This window comes from Adelges cooleyi, unplaced genomic scaffold (genome assembly GCF_023614345.1).
Source record: "Adelges cooleyi isolate 19-005CV unplaced genomic scaffold, UGA_ACOO_1.1 ACOO_flye_CR_arks_rails_tigmint_CR_PRNA_9, whole genome shotgun sequence".
NCBI lineage: Eukaryota > Metazoa > Arthropoda > Insecta > Hemiptera > Adelgidae > Adelges > Adelges cooleyi.
The window spans coordinates 3171414-3195412 of record NW_026096579.1 but is presented as its reverse complement, the minus strand read 5'-3'; the positions used below and the strand labels follow the sequence as shown (position 1 = coordinate 3195412).

Genomic DNA, 23999 nt, shown 5'->3' with positions numbered 1-23999 from the left:
CGTTGACTGAAGTATTAAGATTTATTTCATACTATAACTTCTGCATAACATTATACATAAATCATAATTAGATTTATATTTAAAAATGAATAGAACTGTTGTATGAGTTTTGTGTCTCTTTCATCAACAAAAGAGTCTAGAGTTACACGAAAGACGGCCTTACACGCAGAAATAATTAGGTTTTAAAAAATTGATATAACTTCAATATTTTGTTAAACTATATTATAATGATTTTAAATTAAGAACAATTTGTTTCCTTTAGGTTTTAGTTGTTTACGTGTTACATGAAATATGAATCTTATTTATTAATTTATAGTCAGCCCACAGCAATACAAATATTACAAATACTAGTATTTAATTAAAGTTTCGATTAAAAAGTTGAATAAACTTAAAACAACCTTTAGAGAAAAAAAACTTAAATAACTTTTCTTCTTATCAAAAACGATTAACTATTTACTTTTACTGTTTATTTTTCATTATATTAATTACTCGACTCGTAAAAAAGATTAAAGAAAACTGTCAACTGACGACTCCGAAGTCGACTCCGAGATCTCCGATCGCTGATTGTTGTTATCATATTCATAACAATATACAATCACAGCTCTGATATAATTTTACTTTTGAAGATTTGAGAGAGGCGCCAATCTGGAAACACTGAGTCGCCTCGTTTATGAACTACACATCCCTAGTGTTTCAAATTTGGTCTCCAGAAGTGTAATACTTCTGTGATATCTTTGACTGAGATTTAAGATAAGATAGATTAATTATTTTTTAAATGATTATTGCGCCAATATCTTTATAATTGTGCACACTTTAGTTTTATATAATATTATTAAAAATCGATCAAATTTTCTATTTGGGGTAGCAGTATGGGACAGTCCCATTTTGCAAAGATGACCTTGTTATAAATTAAAAATACATTGTTATAATTGGTTTACTAATTTGTGTGTCAAACAGAATGTTGAATTTTGTATATTATGTAAATGTACGAATTAATGTTCAAGTGTGCGGTGTGGGGCAAATCCCTCACGGCTCTGTGAAGTTTTAATTATCCGCCCTTAAAATTGAACTCGAAGTGGTATTATTGGAAGTGAAGAGAACACATTTTACTGTGATGACGTCCTTTTGTACACCACCCACCCCTCAAAACTCTGGAATATGCGCCGAACACGACGGTTAAAATACATATACCGGTTATTGCACATGGCGGCGTAAAGGGGATATCGATAATAAATTCGACTATAGCATACTTTACTATTACTTTTTGCGTGTACAATGACGTATACTTGATTTTGGCTCATCTTCACGTCGACATATTTGTTTTTATCATCGAATATTCGATAAGGGGTGGTGGTATATGTGCAACGACCTAGCTGTGTTTCAATTTAAATCATGGGCATATCGACGGCAACATTATCATAATTTCGTTGGGACGCAAAACGGCGGTTATTTTCGAGAAAAAAAATAATCTTAAAAAAATGCCGGCGGTGCTTCATATACCTATCTGCCTTTTTTGGCGACGGTCATCAGCTCGAGACGCGATTTTCTACAGGTACGGTGTTGTGGCATTACTGACTGCGGTTGCCGGTGCCTATATAATGGAAAGCCGGTTGTCGTCCCCCCGGCGCGAACGGTCCTACGCGGCGACGGCCACGGCATACCGGCGGTCGCGTCTACGGCCGAGTTTCGAGCGCGAGACGGCAGTTAGTTCGACCGGCAGCACCGTCGTGGCTTGTCCTGTGTGTGTGTTTGTGTGTTGTATTTTGTGCGATTTGCGCGCGTTCTCGCTGTTCGTCGAGTTTGTTTACTTTTCGTGACAATTTTTTTTTTTAATTTTATTTGTTCATTTGGACGTTTTAGCGCGCCCGCGTGTGTTGCGGGTCTTAACGCAATCCGTATCCGTTAGTAAATATCAGAAAAACTTCACGGTGTCGCGTGTGTGTGTGTGTGACATATACCTACCCACACCAGACTGAGGATATTTTGAATTTGAACGCGAACCGCCTGAACTGCTGTAAGTACTTTGCAAAAATTTTTCCTCAGATTTCAAAAACTAGCGGTTTTTTTTCTATTGTTCGCTGCCAACTAGAATTAAGTACACTGTACAAGTAAAACCGTATACGCCTTACACGGTTATAATATTATTATTATACGATACTTTACGGTTTACCTGTAGTCGGCGGCGGCGGCGGCGGTCACTTTTACTTGCGATTAACCGCGGTCGAGGCCGTAACGCCGACGCTATACATCCTTGAACGCGCATAGATACGTGAAACAAAAAATAAAATATGACTACAGTACCCATAGGTAATGAACAAAAAAAAAAACCAATAATAACGTGTTTTAATCGAATATCGTGTAATAAGCGTGTGTATTGTGTACACACATATACATACGTATTATATTATAGGTACCCACTGTAAACGACTTGGAACACCTGTCAGACGTGATAATAAATGGCGACGTCGTACGGTTTAGGGGAGAAAACAAAAATACAAATATTCTAACAGCTGTAATCGAGAGCTCCCCTCATTATTATTGAAAACCGTCGGCGTGCCCTGCGAACGGTGCCCTGCCGTTGTTCGTCGACCGAACCGATTTTGTCGGCCTAAAACAATATTATTCTAGTTTTATAATATTATTCCGACACCGTTCACAACAATATTAAGCCGAGTTTGTTTTTTTAATAATTCAAAATGGAATATCTCCCAACGCGGTTTAGTTACTGTACATTGTTTTACGATTGGTAGGTAGGTATGGAAAATTGGCTTGTTCCGAGTCTGAACATTAATTGTATGTCCTATTTATATATTATAGTCGTGTAGACGATCAAATTCCTATCGTAAAACCAACAAGTCCGTCGAACGAAAACGTACATATAATCTGTTTTAAATTGGTTGGTTGGTTTGTTACCTTTACGTTTGCAATGGGCAATCTTATCGAAAACATTTCAATATTATCACCCCGGAAAAATAATATTAGCTATTATTGCTCTCCTTTGGGCATTCGTGTGAGAGTTTTCGGATTACTAGGGTCACCTGTTATCGTTTATCAAGGTCTTAAAACATTTCACTAGAACTTGCAAGCTGATTATTTTATTTGTTATATATTTCGACGAAAATCGTAGTATTGCACAGAAAACGGTAACGTTGAATGGAGAAATGATGTTCACTAGAGCTGATACAAAATAATAAGTTGTCGGCTTTGCAAATAAAGCGCTAAGCAGGTTAAAGGTCTTTATGATTCATCAGAATCTGGAAACGGGTTAATAAATACACCAACACTAGCGTGTAATTATTTTTAAATCGTTATCTCAGGAAGTGGTCGTCGTTCAATAAAGGTGTTTCTACTTTGTCGACAATAAATAAAGTCGTTTTTCGATAACGACTCCTTCGAATGGGGCGTGTACTGTAGATTTTGGACAGGAAGTCGGTTGAACGAGACCGTGTTTATTTTTTTGTGGCAGCTCCCCTATAGAATATTACCAATCAGTTTTATATTTACATAAATCTTTGTAAGCCGCCATTTGAATTTCTTCGAAATCAAATCGTTTACGGCGACGACGTTTGGGAATATTATTTCCTCTCGTGTGTGAACAATATCCCCCGCCCACCTCCCGTTGTAACGTGGAATTTTCTGTTTAGTTGGGTTATTCGGGACGCCATAAAAATTTTAAACATTTTAACTCTCTGTTTATGACATCAAAAAACGAGCCGGTTGCCTGACTGTAACCAAAAACACGGCCAGTGTTCCGAGCCGTTCGTATAAGTAATTGGAATGTGTGCCGTTCAAACGCGGTGTACACTCGAGCTCTTAATACTTGGAATACCGACTTAAAAGTCTCTTAGATCCCTCGGTTTGGTAATTATTCACATCATAATGTGATACGATACGAGTACTGATTTTGAAGTGCGGTAATTATTTTAAACATTTCCTACCCTGCCGTTAAAGTAGCTCTAAAACTCTTCAATTTCGGCCGTTTCAGAAGAGGGCTCCGCTCGAATAAAGACGCACGACGCGCGCTTTTCACTGGGTGACAAGGGAATATTTTCAGCTAATAACCGCTCTTTAAACGTTATAAAGATTTTGTAGACGGTAGTGAGGGTACGTTTATCACTCTATACCTGAGTGTGCGTGTGAAAAGAGATTTTTGCGCGAAGGAGGGTCTACCGGATCAGCACACAATAGTCGCAGGGTCGACGGCGTGTTATTGTGGGCAAACAAGCAGAAAAAAAAGGGGAAAAAATCGCATTTAAAAATGTATATCAAACAATTCAAACACGTGTGTTTGTGTAAGACGATAATATATTTGTTCAAATCTCTGTAAGTACAATGTGCATGGGTATGGATGCCAGAAGGATAGTATTTCTGGTGTTACAACGAATTTTATTTTATAATTTAAAAAAAATCATTTGACAGTATTTCTTAGAGTAAAACTTAATATATGTACGTATCGCTATTTACTCTTGGACTGGTTCGTAATTATTTTCTTTATCGTACCTACTATTATTGTAGATTATTAAATCCGGTGGCTAAAACTAAAAAAAAATCTTATTCTATGTAGAGCTCGGTGAATATACTATATCATATTGATTAACAGTTTGTAATTAAAAATGTACAATTATTTTGTAAAAAAAAACATTTACATGGCCAATGTAGTCCATTTATTTACAATTATCCCTTACTTGACCTTAATTGGTACATGTAAATTGTCGGTCGTCCTTGGCCTCTCTTGGCTCTTGTCATCAGTTGTTCGGTCTAATTGTCATATATATTATATCGTTGATTTTCATGTCTCTAGATTGTACAAAATATATTTAAGACGTGACATCAAAATGCTTTTAATTATTGAACCTCAATGACTAGCTGTGATTGTCGTTGTTTTTTAATTAATTAAAATCAATATTTTGTTAGCTTTAAGTGCTCTACACACACAATTTAGTAATTAATACTAATGATAATGATCGACTCAAAGATAATTCATAAAGTACCGGCTCTCTTTTCTAATGTATTAATTTTCTTTGACATATCATACAAGTCATTAGCGGCCCATTTTTCTTTCATTCTGAATTGACCCAAGAAGGTATCTCGAACTCCTCTAGCCAGCCCGTCTTTAAATACAGGTAATAATTATTATTTAGCTTTTATTGTTAACGGATGATATAATACATACATAATTTAATCATGTTTGATGATTATGATATAAAACCGTCACAATCGTTCGCCTTAATTTAAAATTAAAATTTTTTTAGGCTATTCCAGAAAAAACTACATCCGGTGAAAAATTAGTAAACAGTCATTATGAACGGTACGGTTCGCTTGTTTAAAAAATGTATTTGTTCAACAATTATTATTAACTGCAATTTAGATAGTAGGTTTTTTTTACAATAACCTAAACACCGTTTTTATACAATACACAATTACATTCATTCGATCAGCTAGTAAAAATATTTACATTACTCGTTTTTTTTTGTTATTTCATAAAAGCGTATTTATTGTGCTTCGTGAACAGTATTAATTGGATTATTATGTTTATGATTAGTTTTAACTAAAAAAAAATAAAAATAATGAGATTACCCTGGATGGTCTTTTTTAAACAAATAAAGTATAATACTTGAACGTTATTGGACGATGAAATAAAATTTTAAAATTGTTTTCCAAACACCATAATGTACTATTGCTATTTACTACTAATAATAAAAAATAATAAAAATGTGTTTCCTTAAATAACTATTGTCTTATGCTTGTATATCGTGTAGAATATTTGTATACTCATACACTACTTTCCTTAAAAAATTATGGTTTTAATTATGATTAGTTTAATTTGGTATTTCTAATACGTTTATATAAATACATTTTATTTATTGTATTATAATTATGTGTATAAAATAAATGCATGGTGAATTACCTTTTATTTACATATATTCACACACATATATATATATATGCTTGTGTTTATTGATCGATTTTGTTTCTGTGTAGTTCTAAGAAGATTAAAGACAACTTTAAATTGGCATTTTCCATATTTTATAAACAAAATTTAAGTTCTAGAAAGTTTGTTTACTAACTTGTTATTGTAAACCTTAAGCTTGATATCTTTATAATAATTAATAGCTATTATAATATATAATATTATTCACTTTGAACGTGTAGACTAAGTCTCTGGAGTTTATGATTTATACTGTTTAGTAGTAAGATGTGTTTGCACCTATGGCCTTATCTTCATACTACAGGCTTTTAGATAATTTTTTCCATTTTTACTTATAATATTACCTCGGTGAATTATTATATTTAGCGTAATTCGCATTTTTCGGTGCCACAGGCTGTATCATATTTTTGACTTTTGGCTCATTTAGTGAGATAATCGTCAAGGAAGCTTCGTAAAATAATCAGAGGATTAACTTACTATGCTCTGTTAATTAATTTCTACAAAAATATTTTTGCTAAAAATACTTGTCGCTTTTTCCAACAATTTTCTTTTGTGGGATGGATCTAAAGTCTAAATGTTCCGGGGAATTTTTTTTATTATCGTTACGAACCGCTGTATAAATCATAAATATTATATTATATTTCATGGCCGCAATTTTAATAACAGTAATTCTTGTCAATTGAAACTTTTACCGTTGACTTTTTTATTATTCGGACTCTTGTTATGAGCGCCGTTATTTTTTATGATGACTTAATTTTAATTTTATATTGTACACTTAGACCGGCGCGTGACGCGTAATTTTGAAGCAACGCTACTTAAAAACAAATTATTATTTTATAGGCAGAGCAATAATTATTATCTAGTTATTTGTTGATTAGATTTGCATGTTGTCGTAATGAAAATGACCTTTGGTTAATAATTTTATGCGTTCCAATACCCACCTATAGTTTTGTTTTTGTTTAAAAAACTAGTTTACGACCAGTCAATATTTTTAGATAAACGTACACTGTATAAAATATTTTAAATTTGAATAAATAATAAAGATACTAATAAATACCGATCTTCGATGGATAAAATTATTAACTTTTATTAATTATTATTACTTTACTCAATTACTATGTAATATTATGCGTTCAGGGTAAAATGGAATTTTCCGGAAACCAATTAGTCAAATGTAACGCTGTTTAATATTCCTCTTTAATATCATGTTATTATATTTTGCATATTTATTTTTTGAGGGGAGGGGGGATTGTATATAGTTTAACCTGCCAGCCGGAAAAATGAATATTGAAGTAAACGAAAAAATACGTGGGCCGGCTGATAGTCACGACTATTGCCTAACAAATGTATATATGTTTCGGCCCGCCTGAAAGAGTTAATAGTAATGGAGGAATTATACCGGATAAAATGTAATTTTCCTCGAATTTAATCCGAATAATCATCTAGTAGGTGACTTTCGACTACAGTTAACTTATAATATAAACGATCGTCATTTCGTCTCTTCTGTTATATTTACATCAACTATATTTTGAGTGATAAATGATATTGAGTGTAATAGGTACAATCGTTGCCAGATAACTTGGCACGGCGGCGGCTGATATCAGTAAATGTATCCTATATAGTAGTTTTTATTAATTTTTTTTTTATTAATAAAATCTGTACGATAAACCTTTTGGTAAAAAAAAATTCTTCCGACGAATATTTGGTTTTAAATGTATAACATAATATCAGTTATTAAACGTTTACTAACAATGTTGTCGGTAAATAACATAAAAGACGGAAAACCACTAGTTTCGCGTTATCGCGTCGCCGCCGTGCCAAGTTATCCGACAACGGACTGTACACGCGTTTTGTTGAATACCGGAAAAAATAAACAGAGTTCAGATAAAATATGTGTACACATTATGACGTATAGTACGCGGTTTACTTGTTCCGCTTGCTGCGTTACACGCTCCCGGTGTGAGCCCGAAGGTCGTGGGCGCATATTGGAGTGTCGCAGGGACATTTTCACCTTGGGAGCGCGCGCGCCTTCTTCCTTTGCAATATTGTATGACGTCTTCTGTGCGTAAGTTCGCCGACAATGGTGTGCCGGAACGGTGTCGAATTACCGTAGGTTTTTATTCACTTTGGCTTTTAACAGAACTGCCAGTTGGTGAGCGCAACGGTCGTTTCCTTCGCAGCGTCTCCGTGGATCCGATGAAGCGTATCCCCTTGCAAATGTTTTCTTTCACACGCCTCCCCGCCACTTCGCCGACCACGGTAATTCTCGGCTTAACTCGCGTGCACCATTCCAATGCGAACCTAGTCGTCAGCGTTATTCTCATCGAGTTAACGCATATTCGCCGGATATATCGGAGCAATGGCCGCCGACGGCGTTGCCCGGCGAATTACTTCTTGCTCCGCTCGGTTGCCTATTTTCTCATTATTTTGATCTTCATACGCGAGAAGAGCGCGCTTCTCGGATTGATGATTTGTTGTCGGACCAAGATAATATGAAATCTATATACCCGCGGGTGCGAGCCTTCGGCCAGTCTCTGACAGTCGGCCGCTTCGATTAATCCGCACGGCTTCGGCGGCGGCGGGCGTCGACGGTTTAATTTCGCATCCATTGTCGCGCGCCATCTTCGCCGACCGATCAATCAGCTGATTTCTTCGACGATCGCCAGAAAAGTCCGCTAAAACAAGAAAGAAAAGAATGATGGGCGCTACCGGAGAAAAAAAAATACCAGGAAAATGTTTCCAGTGTACCTACGGGCTATGTGTCTAAGGAGCACAAAAAAATATAAAAAAATACCGAGCTCACGTCCTTAATGCAATCCGGACGAAACCGGCAAAGCGACCGTTCTTCTCTTCTGGACCTCTGGGTATTAGGTTTTTTTTTATTTTTCCGCCCTCGATATTACATGTGAAGGTGGTGCCTACGTGTGGACGGCGGAGCGTGATAAGCCACTAGCGATATTATACCGGACGTCGGAATTCACTGTTTTATATTATATATTTTATTTAAGACGCGAGTCGTGATGCCTCCGGTGTAATATCAGCTTTCAGGAAAAATAGTAGAAAACTAGATAAATTGATATAAAGAATTGCAGAGACAGCCTCGGGAAAAGTATTTGACCTAAAAATTGAAAACTTGATTTTTTTTTTTTGTCTTCAATACAAATACAAAATATGGCTAATAAAATCTATTTTATATTATACCAATTGTTCCGAAGGTCGGTCAAAGTCCGCAGTCATTTTAAAGCTCGAAACATTTAATTTAACATTTTATACAGGTATTATGTATGGACAAATCTGTAGGACTTTGATCGACCTTCGGAACAATTGGTATAATATAAAACTATCCAAAATATTGGATATTATTAAATCCTAATAAAAGAAAAAAAGGAAATTTCAGTAATCTAATTCCCCTTTATTGTAAATGGCATTGTGAAAAACATGATCGTTGTCGTCATATAATTGCATTTTTAGAGATCGCCGCCTGTGTACTTTTGAAATAAAAATAAATTGTTTTTTCAGCCGTAAGAGTGTTTGATTCGAGCTCGCGCATGCACAATAATAATCCTACAAAAACAATAAATGAGGTTACTTAATTTTTAATATCGTAAAACTACTTGGCTAATGTTCAATTGCATTTGTACACCAATATTCGACGTTTCCGGGGTGCAAGATACACCGATTGCGTTATCGACGATGAAAACTTTTTGTGTAATTAAATTTAAACGAGTTTTCCGGTGCCTTCGATTAAAAAGCCGTACATAAAAAACTCCCCGACATCCGATTGTAAATTGTCTTTGTGACATGCAAAAATATCATCCAAACTTTCATGCAAAACTTTAGTAATAATTCACCATAATAAGTGAATGGCTTTTGCAAAGTTTCCTTTCCTACCTCTCGGCCGGCTGTGCCACCGAGATAATGGAAGATTAGTCCAAACCTTAAAATTCTTCTTTAAATATATATCTTTATAAACGTCGGCACCTAAAAGTGTTTTTTTTTACGTCCAAGACACAAGTCATAATGGATGTTGATCGTCAATATGCAGCAGTTTTTAGTATTTTTTAAAGTATTACAAAAAATGCAATACCTAATATGCATTCTGTGAAAATACCTTAATAATTAAGGAATTCTCTTCCTAATTTTTAAATAACAGAATAAAAGTTGGCCATTTTTAAAAACCCTACTTTTTGGTTTTACTATGCTTATAGATACAATATAGAGGTGATAACAGAAGTTCACGTAATGTCTTGTAGTCATCAAGTTATAAGAGGCGGTTAATAGGTGGTGTTGGGTTTTGCTGACAAGTTTCAAGCCAACGATCATACTAAGAAAATAAACGTAATTCATAATAATATGTTTGTTAGATAGACAAATTATATAGTGGTTCTGTATAGGTATGTGACATTTGCACATAAATTTGGTCATAGGATTAAGCACATATTATAGTGAGAGTTTTGTGTAGAGATCTAAAAGTTTCGCCGGACCAATAACAAGGTAGGGATGAAATTCGAATCGACCCAGATACTGTTTAGGCTGTAGTCGAACACTAAACATTTTTAAAAGTACAAAATTGCGTCTAAATAAATGTTGTCGAGATTAATGAATGGCTACTAAACTGTAAAAAACACAAAGATAAAGTTATATTGAATTTTATATCTTATCGCATGACTGACTATATTTTTTTATTACAAAAAAAAAAAAGTAGGTAGTTTACAAAGTACTTATAACCATCTACAATTAATAATTTAATTCTGCAGAAAAAAAATGATTCTATCGAAATGTTATTATTTAAGTATTTATATATAACACATTAAAGAAGCTGTTAATTCCATAATACATGTCGTTTTAATTTAAAATTTCATTAAAGATAACGCATTTTTTTTAACGGAATTCCTGTTTTCAGATAGAATTAACTATATCTAAACTAGTCTTGATCCTTATACACTTAGATTTTATTGCATTGGTTCTTATTTTACCATAAATTGAAGCAATCTAATATTCAAACATCCATATTTGTCAAATAAGCAAGCGAGTGTGTTATGTTTTATGCAATCTCTTTTTTAAATTCTAGAATGTATTTAAGTCCTACTTAAAAAATTATCTTCGTATTTCGTGTGGTAGTATAGTATAAAATATACTATTATGGTGTAAACACTAAAAACGCTATTTTTTATATCTAAAAAAAAAACATAATGACAAATGAATGTACAAAAGTAGTTAAAAATAATAATATTTGTATTTTCCATACAAGAGGTAGATAAATAAATACGAATTATATGTGTTCAAGTTAAAAGTCTTATGGAAAAAAAAACTTGTCACTGTCATACTTACTCCTTCACTCTTGATTATAAGTTTTGAGTTAAATGCAAGTATTTAGTTTAATTCTTCCAGTTGGGAGTGAATGACAGTTTTTCCCACAAGGAAGTTTACATTATATTATTTTTATCCGTAAAACATTACGGATAAAAATGACACAATACTTTATTATCATACATATTTATAGCCAAGTAATTTGTAATCCATCGGTTTAGTATTTCTCTCGAATATTTAACACTATCTTTATACTTCATATACCTGTTCATAAGTCATATTAACTTCTTGTGTGTGAGTTTTATTTCTAGGCTTAATTAAAATAAAACTATTCTATTTTTTTTGGTAAATGAAAACTCATACGTTTTCTCTTCGTCACGATTTGAGAATTTTCGTGTTTTGTATGCTGTATCAGATGTTCTTTGTTAAAAACTTACCAAAATACCTTGGGATTTGGACACACCGCACTGTGAAGTTTTTTACTCTTTTTCTCTTATGTCTCACGTAAAATATATGTTTCAAAATCGACTTCCTTGACATTAGCTCCAGGACTTATTAGTTGACATCATTGTATTAAACATTCAATATGTTGCCCGTTGATATTAGTCTTATATTAAAAATACTATAACAATTAGTTAACATTATTTAATTAACGTTGGTTGGCAAATGTGATTTGTGTTGTTTCAACCAAAGTGTAACTACTAACATTCTATGAACAATGCGCGAAAATACAATGCCGACAAGAAACATAATTAAAAAATATTTATATTGGATGAGTTCAAGGTGTTTTTTTTTTCACGAAATGCGTTAGTTGAACCTTTTGATTCTCCGTGATGTTCAACTTAAACAGCTCTAAAGGGGACCCCAAGACACACTAATTCGGGTAATTATACAACTTAATTGCAGCTGCGAATAATCCGCAAGTGTCCGTTATTGCTTTGTATAAACTACTCGTAGAACGACGTTGTATAATATTGTCCCTTGTTGTAAATGTATTTACCATCTTATTTTTTCTGTAGTCTAGGAATTTGTATTTAATGATAAAAAGTCAAGCTCTATTTACATTAGATATTATTTATTAGCCTATTTTTTTAATTATAATTTATATTATATTATGACGTTAAGTAACGTTAGTTAGTTAAAAACCATTAGTTGGGTAATGAACTTAATTCGAGAGCAAATTAAATAGATTTTGAGATTTTATGCAATAGGTTCAATCTCTATTGTCCTATTATTATTATTTTTTGTATCAACTTAACAGACACTTTCTTTAACGGTAACCGAAAAATCATATTCTACGTAGGTACAATGTAACATCGTTTTAGTACTTTAAATATTAAACAGGTGTGTATATATTATATTATTATGCGTTTCGTACAAAATATTGTGTTCCACATTCCACTTAAGCAACAAACATCCAATAATAGGAATTTTTAACGAGAAAATGATTTATAACCGTTGTTGACCGCTTCATTTTTTTAAAGATTATTTTATATCTTTAGGCTTACTAAACAGATGTATTGACGTGATTTACAGTAGTTGGGATCGCCAATTTTTTGTTATAGTGAAATTACGTTTAATCGATTTGCCGGTTGAGCACGGAAAAACAAAATTACTTTTATGTCAAACATACATTTACATAAGTTGACAAGTCACATTAATTACACGGAATGCTTCATGCAGTACAGCTCGCGTTTCTATGACATTGACGATGTTTGCGTTAATATTTAAACCTTAGTTTTGATTTTTTGTTCGTTGTGTTTATTGATTAATGTTGTTTCTTAAAATGGCGTGAACTTAAAAAAAAAACACATTTATAGTTGTGCACAATGAATGTTAGGCTAATCCAATTATTTCTGTATATTTTGTATACGTTAATAAACTGAAACATTTTTGTAAAATTTTAATTGAGTTTTTGCAACAAAATTAAAAGAACTATTAAAGTAAAACTCGACCGACATTTGATACGAATATAAGGAATTCCAGACTTTCTCGTCGCTGTTTTATTTTTCTTACACGCTAGTTTTTTATTGTATACAAAGACCATCTGAAGTAGAATCACGTTGATAATATATATATATATATATATATATATATGGTACATGCAGTTGACGGACAGGCGACACTTCCAAAAAGCGTTTATTATCGTTTAGTACATTGACGCAGTTCCTAATTTTTTACTATTTCTGTATTCTGTGTGACGTGTAGGGAATGTTGGAGTTTAATGTGTTTATGGAAACGTCGTGCATTGACTAAACCTATAATGTATTAGCTATACAGCAGCTTGATTTTTTCTTCTGGTAGTTTTCGCGAAAACAAAAGTTTTTAAATTCACTCACGCGATCAATTTATTATTTATCATCTCTCGAACAATGTTTTAAGTAAATAAATAATTGTACTGTTTTGTTGTAAACATTTTTCGTAATCATGTAATAAGTGTTATTTATTGTTTTTTTTTTTTATTATGGAAATTTTTTTTGTGTGATGTGTAGGTAGACGAACTTTAACAATGTTCTTAGATATTGTTTTTATTACATTTCTTCGTAGTAAGATTCGTTCTATCTCTTGTCTCGCTTTCTCTCTCTCTCTCTCTCTCTCTCTCTCTCCATCTATATGATATATCTATCTCGGAAATGGCTAGGGATATTATAAAGTTTGTTTCTGTATAATATAATAACGTGTTACACTGACGGCGCTTCTACGCCGTAACCTTCATGTCAAGAGTTCATCTCGTGCACGTTTAGAAGTCACAGTAATGCTGTAGCCGTATTAATAATTATAATATCGTAGTACAAGCCCGAGGTGCTTTAGGCCGACGATGGTATCGCGGTCGGGGACCACCGTATGTCTGACAGAAAACCCTTGTCGAAACCAAAGGGAAACGCACTTAAAGCCCGTGTACGCGGCAACAATTTTACCGTACTTCCCCTAATTTAAACGGTTTCCAGGTTGTTGCGTCGCGTACACACACACACACACACTACGAATAGAAAGCCCATCAGTGAGCGGGTGGGTGTTTAAAGGACCGAGGGGGTGTATTAAACTACGAATGGCGAAGAAGGGACGGGTGGTCGTAAATCCCCAGACGTGGCATTATCATTTGTGGCCGCCACTATTCGTAGACAAACAGCGCAAACAGTACACACATACGCATTACGGGTGCTGCAAACGCGCCGAGTGGCGTCGAGATGAAATATGACCGAGTTTATTTTTTATTTAATTTTTTTTTCTCGTTCAATTTGACGTACACATACGGATTGACGCCCATGGGAATGCACACACTATGTCAACGGCACGGTCCCTCGTTAACGTCCTTCGCACACTACAACTTTTAGCTTTCATTCGAAAACCGTAACCAGACAGACCAGGCCAATACTAAAACCGACCGACCTCTATCCGAACGTTTAGCGCGGAAAACCTTTTATGATAATGATATTATTATTGTGGTGGTTTTCGACACGTGATCATCGCATAGCCGATATTATTCTTATGGTGGTACGCTTGTCAACAGGTACCGGAGCGGTCGTTTTTTTATTATTATTGCCGTGTGAATTGGACAGAATAAAAATACCTGTATTACCGTTGATATTTGTGAGACAAAAATAAAAAACTTTACCGCTTTGAGACAACTTTTTTTTTTTTTACACCCATAATATATAACACGCCACAGCTTAACGCACTGGCGCCGAGTAGCAGTGTCGTTGAATTATTGTAGGTGGATAGTCACAGTAAAAATAAGACATTTATTACGTTTCTCGCAAATGCCCCGTGAAATATGCTCCATCAAAAGTTTTTCATAATGTTCGTTTTGTAATTTCTGTGGGATTCTTTTCTTCTTTTTTTTTTTTTGTAGATACTTAAACCGTAGACGATCTCGACGTGGCGCCGAGGTTTCGTCTACGTGAGTCTAGTATAATATTTAACGACTATTGTACAGAATAATAACACTGTATGTAATATTAGTAGTATAGTAATACGTTAATTGATAAGAATTAATTTTTTTCTAATTATATACGACTGTAATAGAAGAACAAAGTATACAAACTATACGTTTTCATAACTCCTAATCGATTTCTAATTATTATACGATTAAATGTTATTACTAATTGATTTGTGTACTATACTTATGGATTGCGTGTAATATTAATTTTTTTCTTTATAGGCGGCTCTGTGAAACCTGAAGTGCCCGGGATTTCCCTCGACTAAAGTAAGTGCAACGAAATAACTTAAAAGATAAGAGAAGAGCTAACCTTTTTTCTTTTTTTTTTTTAAGTCTGTTAATAAACAATAGCACGGTATGTTTCTATTGTTTTCCTACGATATCGTGACAAGACCCAATGTAATAGAAAAGTCGTTTTTTATGATTTTCCACCGTCATCGATTTTGTTTTCATGCCATTTCGCGCATACGGTGTTTTTTATAACGAAGTCGATTTATTTTCCTGTACTTTTGTATTGTTCAAAAAACGTATACGTTTTGTATCGGCGACAAAATGAATAGATGCTATTAGATTGTCCCTTGTGGTTTCGATAATTACTAGGGATTCTCCGTCCTTTAACGATTACAAAAGTAATCGCGACGAGTACAATTTTATCGGAACACAAAATCGGATTATTCAGATACATTCCGTTTGTCGGAAGATGCCGGCGGCGAAGTTATGTTGTACCATGACTTGGAAGCGGTTCAAGAAATAAATAGACGAGTCTAGTTGAATTCCGATACCAGATTCGGACTCAGAAAAAAAAAATAGATTTATCTTTACTGTTCCAAAATCGTATTGTAGAGTGTTATCGTTGAACGCAGATTTATGTAAACAGTCTAAACGTTTAAATCAAAAAGTGGGGGAGGGGTGGTCACAACCCCAACCTCCTTCCTGGTTGCTCCACCGGGTCAAATGTTTCGGAAAATTAAACATTTGATTATTAATAAATCTGATAATTATTTGATGAGGTGTTCCAAACAAAGAGACCTTCAGTTTTATCCCGTTAAAAATTAACGAATTCGGTGTACCTAGTTCAAAAGTGCGCAAACAACGGAATGAAAGTTTATTATTTTTCGTGAATCCCATTACTGATAAATAATGTATGGAACAACGTGGAAATAAATATAAATCAACTCCTATTTTTCCGGTAATGAAATATTAAACATTTAAAACTTGCATTGTAACTTTTGTTCTGGATTAATTTTATTTTGCTTTTATAGCGCACGAGCTAAGATTATGTTGGTTCGTATTGATGACTTTTATAGTTTTCACAATATTTTCGATAATTCGTTTCATAATCTACGGATAATTATAATTATAATCATCAACCCAATTTAGCACCCCACAAAACATATGTACAAATTGGATAATGTGTAGATTTTTTAAACAAAATATGAGGTCCGAAGGCTTACGTCAAGGTTGCCTATCTAAATATCTAAATAATGTGTGTTTTCACAACTAGTTACTTTGTCGTACTATTTAATTAATTATCCATAATATGGTGTTTAATTAGTTTTTTTAAGTAGTTTAGGCTAAGCCAAATGTTTTTCGCGTTTTAATAAAAATGCATAAAGTATTAACGGCCCGGCGTACGTTTTCTTGTATATAGGTACCGTTAATTTTAGTGATATAAACGCTAACGATAAATAAATTATATCAATAAAACTTGTTGTTAATGCTATAGCGTGCGCTGCATATATATTAATATGTTATGTTTTGTCAATATGAGCTGAAATGGTATCGCGTTTGAAAAACGTTGACTGTAGTCCCTTATATTTTACTTGTATGACTGTTTCTTTTTTTAGTTGGACAAACCCTTTATTAAATTGTATTTCAAGCAATGTCTGCCCTATAATTTGACGTTCAATGTGAACGCATTTTAGCCCATTAATAATAAAGAAATTATTTTTTCAACTTGATATATTATTAACATTTTACCTATTCGACCTTCCTGCAGTGATTTATCAGTATTTTTTCTATACTCTTGGGTATAGACCTTGGGTCTAGCAGAGTTAACGCGATACCAATTTCGTCCAAAATCCCGACCCCACGTGCTCTCCCTTTACGATCACTGCGACCCCAACCCACACGTGTACGAGTATAGTGGGGTGTACATGGTTCACCGTAGCTGATCACTTTTGGCGAATTCATTAGAAATGGACCATGTAAATATCAATATCGTCATCCAGATTGATGGACGATTTACAACGTTGGGTGAGGTCCAATATTTTGGTTCGCTTTGAATAAATGGTGTAAACGCGGCTTATCGATGCACACACGAGAACGGTGTGAGCCGTATGTTCAGGTATGTTCGATAGTATAGTAAATTGTTATAAACGATGGCTTATATACTGAAGGATAACTTGTGGTAAAATAAAAACGGCGGAAACCATCCGGTGTATTTAACCTTATTGTTATATTTACTTTATATAAAATATATTCTTGAAGATTTTAGACGGTTAGATGGATATAAGGACGATACCTATAAGATTTTTCGCCGATTATCGCCGTGCTATACTCGATACTCTAATAGTTATAATAATAATATATTATATTTACACAGACAATTTTTTAGTAATTAATGTTTACGTAATATGATTTACACAGCGTGTATGTTAATGTGTCTTATCTCTAGCAGTTACTTGCTTCCGGTTTCCCTGTATAGGTAGAAACCAAACCGTTTCGTGTTATTGTGCGCTTATACGATGCAGTATTCCGGAAGATGAGGACAAGAAGAAGAGGATTGCAGTATACATTATTCACGTCGGGGGGTTTCCCCAGTAATGATATCCTTTCGACTCTGCCAGCAAAATGCGTTCCGAGTGCAACTACTGCGTTTCGTGTAGCGGTTATACGATGTGATTCATATCTGTGTCGGGATAATGTATTGCAATTTACTGACATAATATACTTTGTACTACTATACCGATTACCGGTATAGCTGTTATCAGAGAGTGGAGTTGAAGAAACACTAGCGGGAAATTTATTTTGCGTTACACGAGTCTGTTTTTGGTCAATAAAACGACGAACGTCAAATACCGCTTCTTAGTTCAAATCATCCAATAATACCGTCTCTGTGCTTAACAATTAGAAAACCGAAAGGTCTCGCTTTTGTATATTGTGTATTGCTTCAAGGGACACTATCACGAAAACCATAAATAATACATATTAATCGGCGGCCAATGTTGCCGAACCTGTTATTATATTTTAACGTCGACTCGGCAATTTTCAAATGACCGTCATTTAACAAAACGGACTTACACGAGTATCGATCAGGATTTCACTGCCCTGCTAATGGCCGCAGCATTATCGTCACGAATGGCTATTGTCGTTCGTTTACCGTATTCATAAGCGTGAACCATGTTGTTTTCTGGAAAACATCATTTTACGCGGTGCGCTTATTTCTCGGCGTCACAACAGTGTGTCGAATAAAATTATAATTTCAACTGGAAATTATCAAGTATTAACACGTCTTACGGGTAACTTTTCGAGCACATTAAATTAATTATACGAAATTTTCAATTCAACGCGGCGCTCGGTTTGTGTAATGTCGTTCAGAGATTACTCATTCGCCAAAGAAGCTCGACATCGTTTAAACCTATGCCGGACCCGTGTACTGATGGGTGTGAAATAATTAAACTGCTTATTATGCGTAATATGTAAATGTTCATTGATCTGTAAACTAACGAGCCAGGCACGAGTTCCATGATTTCTCATTGGACTTAATTGAGAGTCCCATAAGTTTGCATTATGGATACAATATTCATCACTGCTAGTAGTCCTCGCTTTGTCAATTATCGGACGACTGGGCGAATTATACTTCTCGACAACACGGCGCGGTTATTTGAACCTTAACACACACCTATTAAAACGCTACTGATTTATCGTCGCTGGGTCAACGCTTTGTAAAACGTTGAAAGTGATGCGTGCAGAGTGTAGTTTAAGGATTATGACTTTGGTCTTGATTCTGTCAACGACCAACGTATCATATTTCATTGTTTTGCAAGTGCAATATCCAAAAAGTATTTTGAACTAAAATGTAGATTAATAAACTGAGAAATGTTAAATTATTTTTTAAACTAATAAAAAATAAATACTCTTATTTAATAATACGGTCTGTTAAAATTAATTTATTGATTTCCTAGGAAGGTGTCAATCTCTACAAAATATGAATAATATAATATTAGTGTATCTGTAAATGCGAAAAAAACAGGATTTGAAAGTGTCCGGTATCATTGTATGTTCGTCGTATTAAATGACTGGAAGTGTAAAACTTAATCATTGATAGCAAAACTAAAACTAACCAAAATCAAATCGCGTGTGCGTCATTGCGGGCGTTTTAGTGTACTTATAGGAATGCACCATTCTACCAGAGCTCTCGGCAGATTGTGACGTAGACACGGATAGAGCGAGACGACGCCAAGAGAGTTCTGCTCGATTTAAGTCAATAACGCATACCAGTCAGCGTGTGCTTGTAATTCGTTAACAAAGCTGTTGTACTATGTGCGCGGGAGGTCCTCGGGCGTTTAACAAATAACAGAATCGGACAGCGTTGTCGTTGGAAAACGAAGAAATACACAATCGTCGACGGCACCTGATAATAGCCGTGTACGTGTTGGCAGATCATGCGAAATCATACCAACGAGCGCATTAACTTGTGCAGTTGAACGTGATCGTCATAATTTTATTTTTTATGGCGAGCCGTAATCTCGGTATTTATATTATTGTATGTTACAACAATTGGGGCTTGACGGGAACTCGAGACCGGGTGGTCGATGCAGGCTGGAGGGCACCGTGCAATAAATAAGAATATTGGCACGAAGGGCGTCTTGCAGAAAATGCCGTTAAATGGCACAAATCAATTAACACGTGTACGTCGAAAAGGGGCGATTAGGAGTAATGCTGCGTCCAAGTCCGTGTTGTTGTTTTCTTTGGTCAACAAAATCGATTACCTCTCGCACGTGCACTGGCCGAGGTCTATATGCAAAAAAAAAAAACAAAAATCGATTGTACTTGATAAACCGAATTAACATTGAAGAATAGTACCCCGGAGGATTGCACGCAGCCACTGCACAGTACTTTTATGTATATTATTATTGTTTCGGTAGTTTTATTTCCGTCGATAAAACCAAGACGGCGTCTGTACGACCACCCTTCCCCCGTAAATACCCTCCAAAAGTTCAGATGAGTCATAACAATACCCTCTGCGGTCCAGCCACCATAACCGTAGCCCTTTTTTCCGGACGCAAACTTATTACCGCCGACTTCTTTGGTTGTCGTATCGAAGAATATAATATGTCGCGCCGGTGTACATCCGTGTTCATTGTGAACTGTTGTGACTTATCACTGGCAGTCATTTGCAGATATACATATCAGCGTGAGGGTCGAAGAAACAATCATTTCTAACCGAACCCCGTTGTTGCATTACTTCTACGGAACGGGACGTGATCGTCAAGGGTTTGTTTTTGCACTCGCCCATTCGAATCCAAAGCGATTTGTTACCACAACGCGCGTGGCGTAACTCGTGTTTGTCATATTTTCATGTTCGACCAAGAGGGATCACTGCCGCCGATACAAAACACACCGTATAGTTTCTGCAGTATCATTAAATACTTAATCTGTTGGCTCAACGTGGAAAACAAAGCCGCGTGCAGTGTCTGTAAATTCTCCTAGTCACGTTTATATCGCACGAGGATTGTCGTGTGTACTCCAAGTCCTCTATTGTACACTTTTCCCCCTTTTTTAAGCCCTCTGGTGAACTCCTTTCAACTCGTAGTAAAGTAAATGAAACGCTTTGATAAACCAAATGGTCTTCCTTGTTTGTCAAAGCCTTTGGCATTGAAATATGTTATCCATTCTTTCTTTTCTCGTCCTCGTTTCTGGAGACTACTTTGATAAACCTTATCGTAGTCTGTTCTCGGCTATATGTCATGGTCACAGCATACAAGCTTACAAATCATTCCTACGGGTTTATCTTTACTCGACGACATTATACACTTTGTATTCTGAAGAAGCTTTTAATTCTCATTCGTATAAAATAACGCAATTATTCTATTAAACTCGATTCCTTACATACATTCACTAGCTTTCTTATATGTTGCTCTAAAAATGTGTATGTTTGTTTTGCAGTACTGAAATGTAATTTTAACTCGACTTGACGTCGCGTCGATTGAGTAATAAAGACATAGTAATCGGTAGGGATTTGTGGAGAAAGAGGATTAGAATGACCGTCCATCTGTATGGTATAAGTTGAAGAAGTTAACCGTTTGAAATTTTAAAAAGAGTTTGGCTGTAAATATGATCAGTTGATTAGCAGAACTTAACTTAAAAAATATATTATATTCAGAATTGTCCATAACTTATGAAATAGAGTTATATAGTAGTTTTATAAAATGTTGAATTACTTTTATTACTTATTTGTAAATAATACAACTAACGAGATATGCTATAAAAAAAACATTTCAATGCAAATTTAATACATGCTAAAACTGCATGAAGTCTAATGACGAATTGAATACTCAATGTATTTGTTATTAATATAGGTCGCAAATGCGTCAATGCGTATGTATTTTGCGTTAAGCGCGGATGACACGTTGATAAATTATTTCCGTTTAATTTAACTGGTATCAGCTGTACATCTATGCACTTCCGTTGCTGACAGCGGTAACCGATGGAGAGACATAAGCTATATTACAGCAATAGTTATTATTCTATTAAATTTGCTGGCCAATGACGCTGCGTGACCGCACTCGCCACTAACACTACACACTTATAAAATATTACACTAGCAACAAAATTTCACTAACGCACATTGTCAACAATCGTTTTATAGGATTCGCTTACCGAAATCGTTAAAATAAAATAATATCTTGTATACAAAGTTTTTCCTACAGAGGTACCTACAATGTTTGTCTAATGTTTAAGAAAAATAACTTGTAAAAATAGGTTGAATTTGTTTGCTTTTTACTGTTTTAATTCGTTGCATCTTAGCAACTCGTAGCATGAACCTTTCAACCGAATTCGGATAAATGTTTTATCGTCCACAAGGAAAATTGTTTGGTTAGATATTACCATTGAGTGAGATAGAGCAATGCCTTGTAGCCTTGAGTATATATGGTACTCTGAAGAAATCGAATTGCTTTTGCTTTGGTTTTAAATAAATGAGTATATACACTCGTTTGCTGGACAATGAAGGGTAGAATGACATTAAAACTAATAAAAAAAATAAAGAGGCTTGAATACTTGTTGGCCCTACGGCAATCAATCATTCTTGGCAATCGTTCGTTTCCCATCGAACGTGTCGAGGAAAATTATTATAGTTTTGGCGGGTAGTCGTATAATCTGCAAACAAAAATTACTCGGTTGAAAAAAATCTGTTTTTGTTCACTTTGTTGCTGTCCGGTTGATTTGTTGCCTCTTTCTGTAGTGCAAAAGAGCGTTTTTAAGTTTTTGGAATTTTGACAAAACAAAACCATTAAGAAAATGAAAGTTTGATTTATTCAACCAACGACAGCAGCGGAAATAGTCTAGACTCTAGTTGAAATATGGCGTTCAACGGATTTTTTACCGTTTCGTCGTTTGACTATTCCAAGCATGTTGTATATTTTCCCCTTCTTTTCTTTTTTATTTATGTCTTGCATTTCACATTTTCTTACACCGAATGACCAAGCGATACGGGTCTTGACCACAAAGTTATCGACTAAGATTTGTTTCTGCCTCTTGGAGAACCCCTTAAATAAAGCTAAAAAATATTTGTTATTTTGTCAATAAATTACAGCGAAAAAAAAATCACAAATGGTCAATATAAATTGTGTATTGGTATACAAAAGAAACATAATATTTAAATTTATGTTCTGTGTCCTCTTATTTTTGTTCTAGACACTTATAATGTATTTATTATTTAGGTTACGTTAACTGTAGACTAGTTAATGTAAAATTTAGAAAGGAAAACGGAGGTGTACGATTTTGAATTTTTTAAACTTTTAACTTCGATGCGGAGCAAAGAAGGTAGCTATTGTTATTCCAATAATGTGTTTTTATTTTTGTGATTGAACAAGTCTATAAATCATTAATATTACATAATGTTTAGTATGTCGTATGGCCAAAACATATACAGTTTTTATATAAAATATGTAGTGATGAAACTCATATTAAGGACGACCTCCCCCCTAAAACAATAATTCTTATTAAATTGTCTATTGGTACTTGTTAACAATTTCTCATTGCCATTTTAAGTATTTATTTATATATTAAAGAATAAACATGTATGAACTTGGTGATGAACATAAGACACTTTATTTTTCAGAAATAATAGTAATTTTGTAGAAAAATTGTTATACCTATATATAATATTTTTTTTATGTTTCCTATAGAATTATCAATTTTGCAATCGATCAATCAAAATTGTTCGTAGATTATTCTCAAATCATAACGACTTACATTCGGTATCATTTCTTTTTTACTTTAAAAAATATGTATTCACGCTATTCATACCGAAACACAATATACCCATTTATTGTCAAATAATCGATGTACCGATGAATCGCTTATGTTCATTTTTAGATATATTATTTACACGCAACATTTATTAAATATGTAGCATAAAAATATCATAAATCGGCTTAGATTCTTAAAAAAAAAGTCCGTTTCTCAAATCACATTTTATAAACATTAAAAGTTACCGCTCCGTTTTAACGACCAAATAAATTATTTCAACAATAGAAATAAATAATACGAGATGACTCCAAACAGTTTTAGCCATCTCAAAAATACAATAAG

The 23999-nt window shown here is 34.3% G+C and overlaps 1 protein-coding gene across 4 annotated transcripts in view; it reads left to right on the top strand.

The window, feature by feature from the left end:
* The first annotated feature begins 1704 nt into the window (after positions 1 to 1704).
* Positions 1705 to 23999, top strand: part of LOC126846297 (uncharacterized) — an 82625-nt gene continuing 60330 nt past the window's right edge. For 3 of the 4 annotated variants that reach the window (XM_050585601.1, XM_050585596.1, XM_050585597.1), the window contains exons 1-2: positions 1705 to 2014; positions 15402 to 15446. The gene's annotated coding sequence lies outside the window, so the exon portion shown is untranslated. The remainder of the gene's footprint in view (positions 2015 to 15401; positions 15447 to 23999) is intronic. The other variant, XM_050585599.1, reaches the window with a different exon arrangement.